The 15455-nt window shown below is 36.4% G+C and overlaps 1 long non-coding RNA gene across 1 annotated transcript in view; it reads left to right on the top strand.

Annotated features, from left to right (window-relative positions):
• The window catches only part of LOC128260641 (uncharacterized), a 55181-nt gene extending 44749 nt beyond the window's left edge, over positions 1-10432 (top strand). The window contains exon 3 of the long non-coding RNA XR_008268153.1: positions 10348-10432. This is a non-coding gene — a long non-coding RNA (uncharacterized LOC128260641). The remainder of the gene's footprint in view (positions 1-10347) is intronic.
• Positions 10433-15455: the final 5023 nt, after the last annotated feature.

Below are 15455 nucleotides of genomic sequence, written 5' to 3'. Positions count from 1 at the left end.
GAAGCGAAACCGAAATTAAATATGTTTAGTCCGAAATCACATTTCATTATAGTGCGGCGATTGCATAATAATGTGGTCAACCGCAAATAGGAACCATTATCCAACCACCCAACTGAAAAACCACCCACCCACCAACCCATGTGATGCGATGTGACGCATTCCTAAAGGACCAAATACTCATGAATATATCAGCACGAGCATTTACTAGATTCGATTGACAGGATGTGGCAGGTGGATCTTTGTTAGTAAAACCTAAAAGCAAATACAAATGCACATACCTGAATGAGCACATATTTGCGTAATCGATTTCTAGTTTTTTATACCCAAAATTTTTTGATTCGGTAAGCCCGAAATTATATTGATAAATTTAATACCTTAAAAAAAAGACAAAAATGAATTTTTTAATTTATTATTTTTGCAGTTATTTTTTGAACTTCAATGGAAAAAATGCTATTAATTAACAATAAAAAAAAACACTTTAAGCTAAAACCCCGAAATAAATTTCCCACAAAACTGGAATTCCTTTGTCATATAGAGAAAAATAATTAGGTTGTCCCTTCTGACTTTGTTCAAATATTTCCAGACCAAATTGTCAACTAAAATTATGCACAATTTGTGCTATCAAATGACCGCCTGGCATATTTTTTTTTATGTTCATCAAGTATGCAGAAAGAGAAAGACAATAATGGCCGAAAGGGACGGAGGAGCAATTCAGAAAGTTAACAAATAAAATTATGCAAACGTCAACGACAAAAAAAAAATAATAAAAAAAATGGAAAAAGAGAGAGCACAAACAAATTTGCACGACAAGCGAAGGGAAAATAAAATCTGACTTCGTAATATGCCAAAACTGTGTTCATAGTGTAAAAATGTCTATTTACATAGTCATGCATCATGGCAGAAGGAGAGGGCTATATGGGGTGCAGAAAGAGAGGGATATAGAAAAAAATAGGGAGGGGATGAGAGAAAGGTACAAATGCTTTGCAAAGAAACTAAAAAAAAATTAAAAATATCTATATGGAAAAGTTCATAAATTTTCAAACGCCACGCGAGCTGGGAAAACCAGAGGAATGGGAGAAAGAGAGAGAGGGCGACCAAAGGGAAAGAGATGGAGCAACACAGGGAGACACAGATTGCGGCAAACTATTTGCAGCAGCAAAAGTAAAATGCAAATAAATCCCCAAATACCACAAGTACATGCAACACTAAACAACGGGCACGTTCGTCTTTAGCACCCCTCCCAAGTTTTTCCTTCACCTCACACCCACCGACTTTTCACCCATTTTCCCGCCTCGTTTGCCCGCTGAAAGATAGTCCAAAAAACTCTGCTCGCTCACACATATGTATGCAAAATATGCCCACCTGCCAGGGGCACAAAAAAAAGAAAGATAAAATTCCGGAAAAAGCCTGGACATTTTCCCCGCAAAATTCGTTTGCAAATCGTTGGACAGCAGAGTGCGTGTACGCCATGAGGTTTGCCCATTTGCAAGTAAACACTTAAATTCAGATGATTTTAATGTAGCACACTTTCCGGGGTTCACAGAGAAATTAATTCGAAAAGTAAATTAAATTTCAAATTTTACCTATTCAAGCAATTATGAAAACTTTACATTATGACATTTTCTTTAACACTTTTAAACAAATTATAATAAGCATGAAATGTGATGGTCCCATGAGTTGCAGAAAATCTTTTAGTTCAGAATATTTGCGTTTTTTTTAAGCGTTTTATAAATCTTACTTTAAAAGTTATTAACAAAATGTTCCTACTGCACTTAAAAAATACATTGTGTAAGATATACTGCAAAAAGAAAAGGGGCTTGACCAAGGTTACTTATATGAATCAAATATGCAATTATGTAAAATAATCAACTTTTGCCCAAGTCTCCCCATTTTTTTAACTAAATAATTCATTTAGTTAAATAGTCCGTTTTCATTTTTGCGTGTTGAGTAGCAATTCTTCGATACTGACATATCGAAAATATTCTTTAAAACGCTTTAATCCAGCGTTGACCTAATTCCGATTCTAGTTATCCTTGCCAGGCCCCTGAGATTTGCCAGGATCTAAGGTTCCTCGACTCCGGGTCTCTGTTTTTGAGCATTCCCCAGCTGGAAATCATTGACAATTCGCTGATGTCTCCCCCAAAAGCCCCAAGGAAGTGTGACAAGAGTACTAAAAATACAAATAAAAAACCAAAATAAAAAGGGAAAGGGAAGGGTAAACATAAATGGCAGAGCTAAAGTGAAACACTCTAGGGGCGGAGGGTTTTGGGCACACGTGGAAGCATTTTGTCGGACCGGAAGTCGCATAATTTCGAAGCGGAAACAACTAATTTGATTGTATTTAGCACCAGTTTGGGGATGCCAGGGTTTTTGCCAGCGTAATGAGCAACTTTTTAGTTGCAATTAGCCGGCAGAAGAGAAGCAGCAGCGGCAGTGGCAACTGTTGAAGCTGAAACATTCAGTCGTGGCCCGAAACCTCGGAGCCGGTCTTCTATGGCTTCACCCATTTCACTTTCGTTACTCGCCAAAATGTGCTAACTTTTAATGCGCTCAACTGTTGTCCAAAGTGTATGGTATATACATACAATAGCGAAAAATAGTATGGGGCTGTGGGGCAAACTTTCCTGATATCAAACCAAACGACTCGGACCATAATGCCTGGCAGGTCAGTTGCTGACAGCTGTGAAACTATTTCAAAACTGATGGCACTCTGAATTCTGACAGGTAAAATGCTCCACAACTTTAAAAACTTTCCAAAAACGAGCTGCACTATGCTAACGAATTTTAAACATTCGCAAAGCGCTAAAATTGATTTTACTCTAAACGTGTTCATTCATTATTTTTAGATCGGTAGTTGAAAACGGGGATTATTGAGGAGGACAAAATAAATAGGTTAAATAGATGACGATACTTCATATAACCAATTTCTCTTTTTTATTTCACTTAAGTGAAGTAAATATGTATCATGGTTATTTTAAGACTTACCTAAAACGGCTACATAAATATATAAAAAAGGAAAAAACAAGTTAATAGAGAAATAGATTATTAAAAATTATGTGCCTACCTACCTTAAAATTTTTGAAAACATGCATTTTATTATGCATTTGAAACAAGCGCTTTTACTATTAAGCCAGATTAATATTTGTATCAAATGTCCAAAATAAAACTCCCTTAAAGCAATACAATTTATTAGAGTTAACTACCTTATATATCTTTCATGACAAAAGCTGGTCGCTGCGCAAGTGGAGGAAAGTTTACAACTCAATTTGTTGGACATCCCGCAGAACATATCCATAGTTAATGATCCTCCGCCGGGCGCAGTTAATATAGCGCAAAACAACAACTAAAAAAAAAATGAATGGGGGAAAACTTTTACGGAAAATGGGGGCTTTTCCAGCAAACCTTTTTGACAAGCGTCGCAGTCATAACTTTTACTGTTCTACTTGTTGTTGCTGTTATAATTGCTCATTACGCTGGCATGTGCCACACCCCCTTTTTCCCTTTTCATCCGACATTTTGCAGCTTTACAGCTCGCCACAATGAAACTTTTTAGTTGATTTATTATTTTTTTCCGTTTTCCCTTCCTATTTCTTTTTTGGTTGTGCTTGGTGTGTTTGATGCCTTCCAATGGCAGATTTCCTGAAACCGAAACTTTTCTCTATGCCCCGAATTAAAACAGTATGGTTAAAATGGTCAAACACCAAAGACCCTTGGGTTGCCGGAAAAATGTGCATATAATATTTGACTGATTTTTTTTCTGGAAGGGTAGGCTAACAGTGTAAAGCGTTGAGTTAATTAAAATCATTTCATAAATTTTGCTGTTGGAAAACAGAGAATTTCCCAGGAAATGACACTTAAATGGATGCTTAAAACTTGGTATCAACACTTTTTACACGTTTGACAACACTGGGCACACATAAAAAGTAAAAAAAAAATAAATTAAAGAAATATGATATAAATTTTAATACAAGTAAATATCAATGCATTTATATTTTTGAAATATTTTTATTTTATTAACCAACACAGGCAGCTTTTCATATATTTTATTTATACCAAATAGTTTAAACATTTGCAAATAACTTTTAGTGCAGTTTTGTTTTTAAATAAGTAATTAATTCAATACCCAATTAGGTTATTTTGTATGCTATTTAACATTTTTATTAATTAACACTGGATGTTTAAAATATGTATGTTCAACAATGGCACTTCTTCGGTGCAAGCAATTTAAAACAAAGACTGTCCGAACATTGCGAATGGTTTGCTTAGGTGTTGATGGGAATTCGGATGGGTGGTTGGCAGTTCGGTGTGGTTGGGTGGATGGGTGGGTCCAAAATACACCGGATGGGCTGTGAAAGCCTGCGGCTGGGACGCGACACGTGCAACGGGCGCGTCAAATAGGAATTCATTAACAAAACGTTACACAAAATTTTAATTAAATATTAAAACATAAAAGTTGGGCCAAGCAATATTTCTGTGCGTTGGCGACAGAATTTCGGCCAGGCCTTGGGGCACTTGAGTGCCCCAAAAAAGCCCCCTCGAATACCACCCCCTGCCCAAAACCACCCCCCAGTGCCCCTCGGGCAGCATGACAGGGGGCTTTTGTTGTTGTCGCTGCTTTTCGTAATAGAAAATTAAGTTCTATTTATGTGCAAAAGTTCCTCATTAAAATCGAGCAGGCAAACTTTGATTAAACTTGCCTGCCGCTTTTATTTCTTCCAATTTATTTTTTTTTTTTGGTTCTATTCCTATACTATATAGTCTAATCATATACATACACATGTATATGTTTCTCTGGGGCAACAGTTTGTTTTTATGCGACAAAACTTGTCGATAATTTAATTAGTGGAATTTCCTAGCCGGACACAATGCCCGGAAAATAAATGCCAGAGCGGTGAGCAGTAGACAGCAAATTGCCCATAAGACTTGAAAGTAGCCTGGAGGATTGGGGGCGTAAGTAGGTGGGCGTGGCACTCTACTCGGTACTCCACAGAAATGCTGCTCGGTTTTGCTTGCGGGCATTTAATGTATCTTTAATTTCCCCTGTGGTTCGTGTCGCTCACACAATCAGAGAAACATATCTACATATGTACATGTATACTATATAAATATATATATGTGGCGCACATGTGTGCTCGCTTCCGTTTCCGTTGAATAGTAGTGGTTCCGGTTATCTAGGGGATTTTCTTCAGCCCCTTTTTCGGCAGCCGTATTTTACAAAATTTTATGCCACATCAACGACAGCTAATTTGGCCAGCCAACAACAAACCAAATAAGTTGTGTATAAATATACATTGAAAATATTCAAATTAAATTTAAGATTTTTAGAGCTTAGCTTTTGGTTTCATAAAAAATCCATACTTAGTTAATCACAAGAAAAACACGAAATATATTTAAAAGAATAATTTCTAACGGAAACTGAGTTATAACATTTGTCCAAAAATTAAAAACGAATTGGAATTCCAAATCGATCTAGAGGTAGCAATTTGGTCTTTAGAACTTCCTTTACACACAACCACTGAAAGCCCTAGACAATAATAACGTCTTGTAGTTAATGCTGTCTGGCTAACAAGACCCAGAATATCCCAAGGCCAAAAAAAAGGAAGTCAAGGGAAGACACATAAAACCCTTTTTAATTCGAGTTTAAGACTTTTGGGGCTAGGCTAATGACGCCTTTGGGGAAATTCCCTTCAATGGTCAATAGTCCAAGGTAGAGGCCCAAAAATAAGTCGACCAGTGCATCCAATTAACTGTGAACATAATACCACTATTTCATAATCAACAGCTGCCATTGGGGCCAACAAGCAAATCAATGAAATCAGTGCGAAAACACGAGAACTCATGAGTCATTCAGTCGGTTGTCTGTTTTTTGGGGGACATTGTTAATGTGAAATGCAAGTTTGGCGTCTTTTGGCGCACAGGCAATAAATTTTATGAAGTAAATTTTTAGATTTTTATAACTTATTAATTAAATAAAAGACATTTAGCAGAAATTGTCCAAAATTTAAATTTTTCAACTTTGGTTGCCAATTGAATGGATATTTTACAACGAGACATTTCAGTCTCAGGGCTGTGACAATTTTCGCATTTTTTGTTAGGGGTTACTTCATAAGATTTTTGAGAAAATTTGGAAAAATTAATCACTTTTAGTTGTGAATGCTATTTGATTGGAAACTAAATGATAGATTTTTTCACAGGGCTTTTATTAAGATTAATAAAATTTAGTTTTAATTTTGTTGTATCAGGTATATGATAGTGTTAGGTATTTTTACAATTTTTATACTTATCTGAAGTTATTTAAATAAATAAAAAAAAGGATAATTAAGTCATAGGTAGCAACCCAGAAATTTTTTCCAGTGATTCATTCTGATTCTGAGGTGTGGCTGACTTTGATTTGATTGAGCACAAGACTCATCATTTCCCAGCATGTCCAAACATTCAACTGCACTCAGTGTCCGGTGCGCTACATCGAGGGTATACCAGATTTTGGAGTGGTTTTCCAGGGGTGGAGGGGGTGGTTGGACAACCCGTAATACCCTGACTAGGCATGTTCACATGACACGCCCCTTTGACGCACACGGCAAATGCAACAAGCTGGCAAACCAGGACTGCGCCCAAAACGAGGCCATCTGGAACCCATTTTAATGGTCATTGATGGTCCACAAAAATACCTACTACTTTTATTTCTTAGTGTAGGCAATTAAAAATAAAAATAATTTAAATATTTTTCAAATTGCTAGTCATTATTGCATAAGTTTTTAATTCCCATAATTGAGTCTAGTTTGATTGAGTAATTAACTAAATTTAGTAAACAACAAACTAAAATCTGAAGTAAATAAAAAGAATACTCAATACCGAATGCCTTATACCCTTGGAAAATACCAGGATGCCAGGGTATGAAAAGTGGACCCGAACTGGGGCACATCAATGGGGATTTATAAAAAATGCAAATTCATTAGAGCAGCAGGACGACTGAGTGCTGAGATCTCGAAAGCTGCAAAACTGTGCGACTCAGTTCAGTTGGGGGCCAGCTGCTGCTCTACTAATTCCGATGGCTTGACAGCGGTAAAAAAAAAAAAACGGAGGAGAAATGGGGCTAGGGAGCCTTTGAAACCCCCTCCCCCCCAAGCACAGAGGCGTCGTGTCAGCGCCGGGCGAAAGTGCAGCGTCAGGGGCTTTCCGCCCCCTTTCTCCAGCTTTCTCCCATTTAGAAATTAAAAAGAACAGCAGCGGAACAGAGGAAGTCGAAGAAAATGTGCAAGCCGAGATGCACATATTGATGGAACAAATGGGAAACGTACATTTTCCGTACCTTGAAAAATGTTGGGTTTTACAGAATTTAGTAAACGTAAAGTAAAAAGTTGAAAAAAATAAATATCTCAACATTTTTTGATGATAGAACCGAAAAATATTGTCAAAATATGCTTAACTTTTAAATATATATATATTTTGCTTCACATTACATAACACATAGATTCTAGAAGTATTTTATATCATACGCTCTTAAAATAGCTTAGGTTTTAGAAAAGCAGAAGAAATATGGTGAATAAATACTGTTATTTAAAAATCTAAGGATTTAAGAACTATGCAAGATAATAAAACATCTTTTAATTTTTAATAAATTTTCAAGAAAAGATTTAGTAAACTTTTAATGCTAAAAATATTAAGTATTATAGGCTGTAGTAATTTGAATTAGATATTTTGAACAATATAATGCTTATCTTTCAGATTTTAGTATTTATAAAATTCTAATATTTGAAATTTTGGATAATACATGTTTTTGGTCTTAAGTACAAAATATTTAAAAGAAAAAATAAATTTTATTATGTGTATATTTGGGAAACAAGCTTTGTGATATTTCAAACGAATATGTTCTGGTATTATTGTCAAAAAAAAATGTTTAGCATTTATTTTAATTCTAAAAATTTTTGGAAAATTAAAGCCAACTTATATTAAGCGAGTCCTGTTGTACAGGATATTGCAATGTCTATAATAGGCAGCACTCAAGCTTTCCATCTGTCATTTCAGGAGGGTTTTTCATCTTCATTTATGTGGCATGTTTGCTTCATTGTTGCCCAAGTCGCCATGTCCCTCGTGACTTTCCTACCTGAGGTCTCAAAACACATAAATCTCAACATTGAAGCGTCTTTTTAAGAGTAAATTTGAATAGCAAATCAAATTCAAATCCGCTGCATACTTTGCGGCGATTATTAAATTCTAGATAAACGTCCAAGTCAGAGTTGTGAAAAAAAAAGAGAAAAGGCTTGGAGGAGGGGCGTGTTGAGGGGGCGTGGCAGACCACTAATAGCAGCGCCTTGCAGCCACCGCAAAGTATGCTTTTCGGTTTAATGAAGCAGCCGCGGACTCAGCAGCAGCACCAGATTCGGCAAAAACTTGTGGAAAACTCTTTCGCGGCAGTCATAAGTTCAATCAACATCAAATTTAATTAAAACGCTAAAAGCATCCGCCCACGCCCTCTAATGTAAAGCGCGAAAAAAAGTAGCTGGTTAAAGAAAAACCTCGGAAAAGACATACACCGAGAAAAAATGTATTGACTTGGAAAAACCGAGCTTGTAGCTTCCATGTTCGTTACTTTTTAAGGGTTAAATCATCATAAAAAATCATCTAATATGTATTAAGCATTGTTGTAATTGGCTTAAAAATGTTACAAATTGCTCAAATATTAAAAAAAAAAGAATTTAATTTAATTTAAATATCTTGTATCCATAAAACATATTCATTAATAATTCTGTAAATTATCCAAAACTGTGGAGACACTATGCTATCACAATTTATATGTATTGAAAACATACAATTAAAAAAATTGTGAAGCAATTAAGTTATATTTTCGCGCGGTGCATCAACAAGAGAGGGAGCTAGGAGCGAACATTAAAACGGAAATAATTGTGGTCTGGCCGGAGACTGTCGGACCGGATATGGACCGGTCCGGGGGGCGGGGCTTAGAGGGGGGCGTGGTCAGGATGGAGAGGAGGCGGAAGTGGTAGTGGAGGGGGGGGGAAGGGGAGGGTTCTATACGGTAGGCGAGCTTCGCAGGGGCAGCGACATTCGCAACACTTTTGGTTTGTAATTAAGTAGCCAAATGGCAGACAGACAGCCAGAAGGGAAAAACACAGAGAAAATAGGGGGAGGGGTCGTAAAAGGGGTAAAGCACAGAGACTGGGAAACCAAAGAAAGGATGCTGGCCATCCGCAGCTAATCATAGTTACACAAATGCTTATGGCGGAATTAACTTGGCCACCAACGATGATTAACAATTGAAATCGATGGTATGAGCCAACGAGATTTTAGAAGTGACCGCAGGGACTTTAAAGTTCAGTTTTAATTACATTTGCAATTTAATAAAGTGCTTCGAAGTCTCCATAGTTTTAAAGAAATTTAAAATTGAAATTCATTTAACTTGAAATTCTATTATTCCATTCTATTCTATTCTATTCTATTTTAATAAGCTTTAAACCTCCGTGAATTCAAATCACCACAGAATTAAGTTCATTCTCATGTAAAGCAAATAAAATTTAATTTTTAAAGAAAATGTTAGTCAAGTGAATTAATTATTAATGAAAACAACTAGACAGCCGGACCAAACAAAGGAAAACTTTAGCAAACTTGAAATCCCTAGAAGGTTAACTCGCAACTGTTGTTGCCCATTTTTTTTCGATTTTCCCCTACCAATAATATAATTAGGAATCTAAAACAGAGGCCCAAATACAATTACAAACACATTTGTCCAACCATTTTTGCACTTTATTTTTTTTTTTTTTTTTTGCCCTATAGAAACATTGGTGGCATGCTCACATTCAATTTGCAACACTCGTGAGTGTTGTTGCAATTGCAACAATAAAAAAAGAACAAACTCAAGAGGCAGCGAAAGAGATGGGGCGTGATATGGAGACAAGGACAGAAACTTAGGCACAGCGCAAATTGTGTGGAAGAAATAAGGGAAAAGTGGAAATGCAGAAAGACTCAGTTAGTGGCAAACTTCTGCCGCTTTGCAACACTTGAGCACTGAACACTCACCGATAGAGAAGGCTATACCGCGCTTAAAAGGGACAGCTCAAAATGGGTTAGAGTGAGAGAGAGAGAGAGAGAGACAGAGAGAGAGAGGGGGATAACACCCACCTGCACATGTGCGTGTGAAACTGAATCAAAAAGTAATTTTTACTTCCGGCATTTACACAGCTGCATTTAGTTAAACACCAAAAAAAAAATGTATGTATATAATGTGCTTCGTTAACTAAGCTTGGACAATGAATTTACAATTTAAATAGGATTTTAAATATAAAAAATCCCTTAAATATTTTACTAACGTTGAAATGTTTCATTCTAATGCAGGTTATCAGATTATTGAATCACCGCTAAATTATAGAGGTGCGCAACTTCAAGTAATGTGGTCTAGACTTGAAAAACCTTAAAATGTGTGTAAAGTCGAATAGGCTACAAAAACTTCTAACTTTGGGTTGCGATGCAGCTCTCTCTTTTAACCAATTGAAGGTAATTACCTGAATTCCTCGATTTCCAGCTGAAAATAAACACAATGTTCTGCAGGTTTACTTTCTCAACAAATCGGAGTAAATAATAATAAACTAGCCCCATGGCAACCCGTTGCCCCTTGCGGTAAATCCAGTCCTACCCTATACCAATTTTCCGCCCCCTCTTCAGTTCCCTTTCCCTTTCCCACCCACTTTTCACCCAGCTGTCCCCACACCCCCCTACTTTTCCACCCTTTTGCCCCTCGAGCAACCGCAACATCGACAACTGCAACAACAATTGCTTATTTGGTGCTGGCAATCTGTGTTCGATGTGTTACGATTGTTGTGGCCAACGGCCGCAGGTGGAAAAGTGGGCGTCGAAAGGGGGAGGGGCAAACAACAAAAGTACCGAAAATCGAGTGCGGAAGCTTCAGGTTCAGTGGTCCTTTTTTGCCAAAGCAATTAATTTGCTAAAACTATTTGCGACTTGCACGCAAGCCAATTTAAAATCAAAATCGAAGTAAATGCCAAAAACAAATGATGAATTGAGGTACCTGCGGCTATGCCTGCATGACTCGTAAATAAAAAATTGCACTTTGAAATGGAGTTTTAAAAATGTTTAATTAAAGTAAAAAACAATTTTATTTTGGTACAATGTAAGATTAAGATTATTTATAGGATAATAAATATATTAATTGTAATATTTTCTACATATATTCTCTTATTAAAATTTAAACTTTTAAATTCAAATGCAGTTGATGTGAAAACTTTTTTTTTTTGTTGTGCAATTTCAAACAATAGCTTGAAAAGTAAATACCATAAATTCAGTGAGAAGGCAATAATAAGGGCAATTCATAGACGAATATACATCGTAAATATCAATAAGAACCATCAAGATTTGTCATAATGCCGGGAAAACATTTCGGCGCATTAAATAAATAATTCATCCGATAAACACTGGTACTCCAGCCGGGGCTAATAACAGATCTAATGCCAAGGCAAACGCTACGAAATGGCAAATATATAGAGCACATAAAACCGACAATGCCGTCATAAAAGTTAAGACAAAAGACAAGCGAACACACACTCACCCACACACACATTTTATTTCATAAGCCAGGCATCTTAATCTCCAGGAATAAACTCGTTGACACCCGTTTTCATTTGCCTCCCCTGACAAAACCCCCCTGGAAAAACCCATTCCCCCGGAAAACCCCAGCCCCACATTTCCATCCACGGCTGTATCGTACACAGCTTTGAAATTAATTTTATTCACACAAAAATTCTCGCGCTCATACAATTTCATTAAGCAAATATTTTCGTCGCCCACCAGCTTTACCTCTTCTGCCACGCCCAGCCATCTGCCCCAGCTAAAACCACGCCCCCGCCCACATATCGCCCATTTTCCAACCTTAAGGAAAACAACACAACACACAAATACAACACAACAAAACAAAACAAACACAAAATCAGAAGGCGTAAGAGGTATTTTGCTCTTGGCGTATTTCAGAATTTCGTGGGCATCTCTTGGATACTTTTTAAGATCAAGTTATATTTCTATGATTCCTTAAATCCCACTCACTTAATCGTACTTTAAAGTAATGCTCCAACATGGAATTTTGCAGTGAACTTAGCAATGAATTCACTGATAAATTATACAATGAACTCAAAAAAAGATTTTTTAAATAATTCAAAACAATGATAAACTAACGAATTTCATTTTAAATAAAAAATAAATTAAAAATACATTTTCGATAAACTCCTTGTCGAAGTATTTAAATAAAACAAAGCAATAAATTTTTTCATTTTTATTTTATTAATTTTGTTATAAAAATTTGTTAGAAAACCATTACATGACCCAAATATATTTAATAATGCTGTCTTTCTGGGAAGACCTTTTATTTTTAAAGATAGCAAGTTTTCTTTTAACTTTTTGTCTTTCATTCGCTTTTTTTGTTTGTTTTTTTTTTTTGCTTGAGTTAACGATGCGCAGCTTTTATACGATTTTAATGCCGCGAGTGGTGCACAAGATACTGAATCTTTACGTTGAAGCCACCCACAACCCACTCATAAAACAGGGCATATAACAAATGATAGTCCCCGCCACGCCACCGCCCCCGCCCCCACCAAAAAAAAAAAAAAAAAAAACATCACAATTAATGCATTAAAAAGAGGGACGAGGATGAGGAGGCAATAGCGAAACATTTGCAAGGCCAATAAAAATGCCATTTAATGACGCCTGCAAATTTTCGAGCCTCAAATAATCAGCATAAAAATGAGCAAAAATGCTGAATATAAAATTAATTGAAATATCCTGCAGAGAGGAGGCGAAGCAGCATTAAATATAAAACATTGCCCAAGTCAAATGCCAGGGATTTTCAACCAACGATTGACAGGCGAATTGTGATTGTGGCATGGCGATTAAAATGCGATACGGTTCAAACCGATAATGAGCCAAACAGTAGCGAAATGAATTCGTAAATGATGCTCCACGGATTAAAAGGGGGAGTCCCTTTAATTGAATTACATATATACTTCAAGCCATTATTTGAAAATTGAATTTACAAATCAAAAGTCCCTTATGACGCGCGTTAAATTTCAATACATATTTTCATAACACATATTATAAGATAAGATCACCGCAATGTTTCACACATTTTTTATTAAGGCCTTAAAAAAATACGCAAAATTATTTTTAAGTTTATTCAGCATAAACGTAAATTAAACAATAGTTATTAATTTCTAACGATTTAAAATTGTCTCCTAAATTAATGATTGTGAAACATAATCTTAAATTGCTTATTTAACATAAAAGAAATAACACCGCAATATTTCACAAATGGTTTATTTAGGCGTTGAAACAATACGCAAAATTATATTTAAGTTTATCCAACACAATGTTGAATTCTGGCGTCCAAGGAAAAAAAGCACTCAGGACGACAAACCAATTAAGTCAAAGGACACAAAAGGAGAATTGGCAGGGGTAAGGAAGTAAGGAATACGAAATGAAAGGAGGAGAATGGAGAATGAGGACGAGGACAAGGTCTTTCGGGCGAATCAGTTTCCCCATTCGGTCCAAGATGTTGCTCTGCCCAGCTTATTGGCTCAGTTGGGAAAGTACGCCGGTATTTCCACCAGATACCCCATTTCTTGAACTCCCTGCCATCCACTTCACTTCACTCCATCCGTTCCATTCCATTCCATCCATCCATCTCAATTTACTGCGTGAGACTTTTGTCAACGCACGGCGAGAAAATGAATGCCAGAAATTTCCGAGCCCAAACGAAAAAAAATGAAATGACTGTAGAAAATGGAGAAAACGAGTGTGAGGCTGCCAATAAGAAATGGAAGTGGGCAGCTGGCAGCTGGCAGCCACCAACTGGCAACAGACATTAGGCGACCACTGTAACAGCCGTTAAATTTGTCCACTCTAAAAAAGTATACAGATAACAATTTTAGTTGTAAAAAAGGGTTTTCTAAATACCTGCCATTATGCCATTGACGACTTTAAAGTATTTTAGCATTTTAAAAGTAATCAAAGTGGTAAAAGGGTTTTAAAAAACCATTATTTTTATTAATGTCGTCCCCTAAACTTTAAACTTTTAAATGAAATTAAAACAAAATAATGGAACTACAAGTCATTTGAATTTTATGATTTCATTTACAATATACTTTATAAAAACAAAAGCTTAAAAATGACTTTGTAAAAGTGTAAGCTAATTTATAAGACGAGTAATGGCTTAGCTTTAAGTATCTTAGAAGGTACACTGGATAGTTAAGAACGTATTCATGATTTTAAAAGATTATTAACCAGCACTAAAATATAAATAATATAAAGAAAATTATTAAAAGTTTATATATAGAACGTAAACTTGGTATTCAGGTCGTATACTTGATTTTCAGGTCGTATACCTAATTTTTGATAAGAAAAGCTCCATTTATGGGAATTTTGCTCGATTAAAAATTCTACTAGATGTTTCTCCAAGTGTAGAAGCAGCAGAAACCGACTGTAACGGAACACGGTGAAAAAAAAGTGTTGCCCGAAAAAAGCAATTTATGCGGGTCTTTGCCGCTTCCCCTCTCTCTTTCTCTCTCTCTCTCTCTCTCTCTCTCTCGCTTTCTCCTGTTGATAGCTGAGGCCACAATGTGCGTTGGTGTGTGTATGTGTGTGTGTGTGTGTGTGGGCAAACATAAACAACAGTTACGCTCGAACAACGGGCAAAGTTGCATTTCCGCTGTAACCGTTTTCCGCACAGGAAATGCGTTCGACGCGTGTTTGAAATATTGGGCCCGAAAGTCTCTCCCCTGGATTTTCCCCCAGGCTTTTCCCCTGGCTTTGGCTTTGCCTTTGGACTTTCCCCCATTGGTTTTCTCTGCTCCCTGCCCCCTTTTGTGGTCAACTTGCCTGGCCAGTGATTTTGCTGCCCAGTTCTTTGGAAAAGCTCTTTCTCGCCAAACCAGTTTTCATCTCATTTGAGCGAGCATTTAATGTTCAGCCTTCGCGGCCTGTGAAAAACTGCGCCAGGAAATGATTCTTAATCCCCTCGATTTTCCACCCAGAAAACCATCTACGATCGCGTGGAAAAGACGGGGGCAGGGGGATTTTCCGCAAAACAGTTTTGTTGCTGCATCGCGAATCATGCGTAATGGAATTGAAGTCGCAAAAATTGTTGGCCGCTGTTTGCGACAGATTAAATTCGATGCAAAACAATACGCGCGAAAACAATGGAAATTAAATAGTTTACCTTAAAAGGCTATTTCGGTAATAACTAAAAAACAAAAATTTATAAAGCATTGTTCTGTAGTCATGTAATTTAACATAAAATTAAACAATTAAACTGTTTACTGCTTCTTTTTTGGACACCTTTTTAATGATTTTAGGTAACTGGGGTTTGTTGAATAGTTTAAAAATATGAATAGTCAACCAACATTAATATAAAATTTATTTTGTAAAGAAATAACCAAAAAGTA

The sequence above is a fragment of the Drosophila gunungcola genome (genome assembly GCF_025200985.1).
Source record: "Drosophila gunungcola strain Sukarami chromosome X unlocalized genomic scaffold, Dgunungcola_SK_2 000034F, whole genome shotgun sequence".
In the NCBI taxonomy this organism is placed as follows: domain Eukaryota; kingdom Metazoa; phylum Arthropoda; class Insecta; order Diptera; family Drosophilidae; genus Drosophila; species Drosophila gunungcola.
This window is presented reverse-complemented; position numbering and strand designations above follow the sequence as displayed.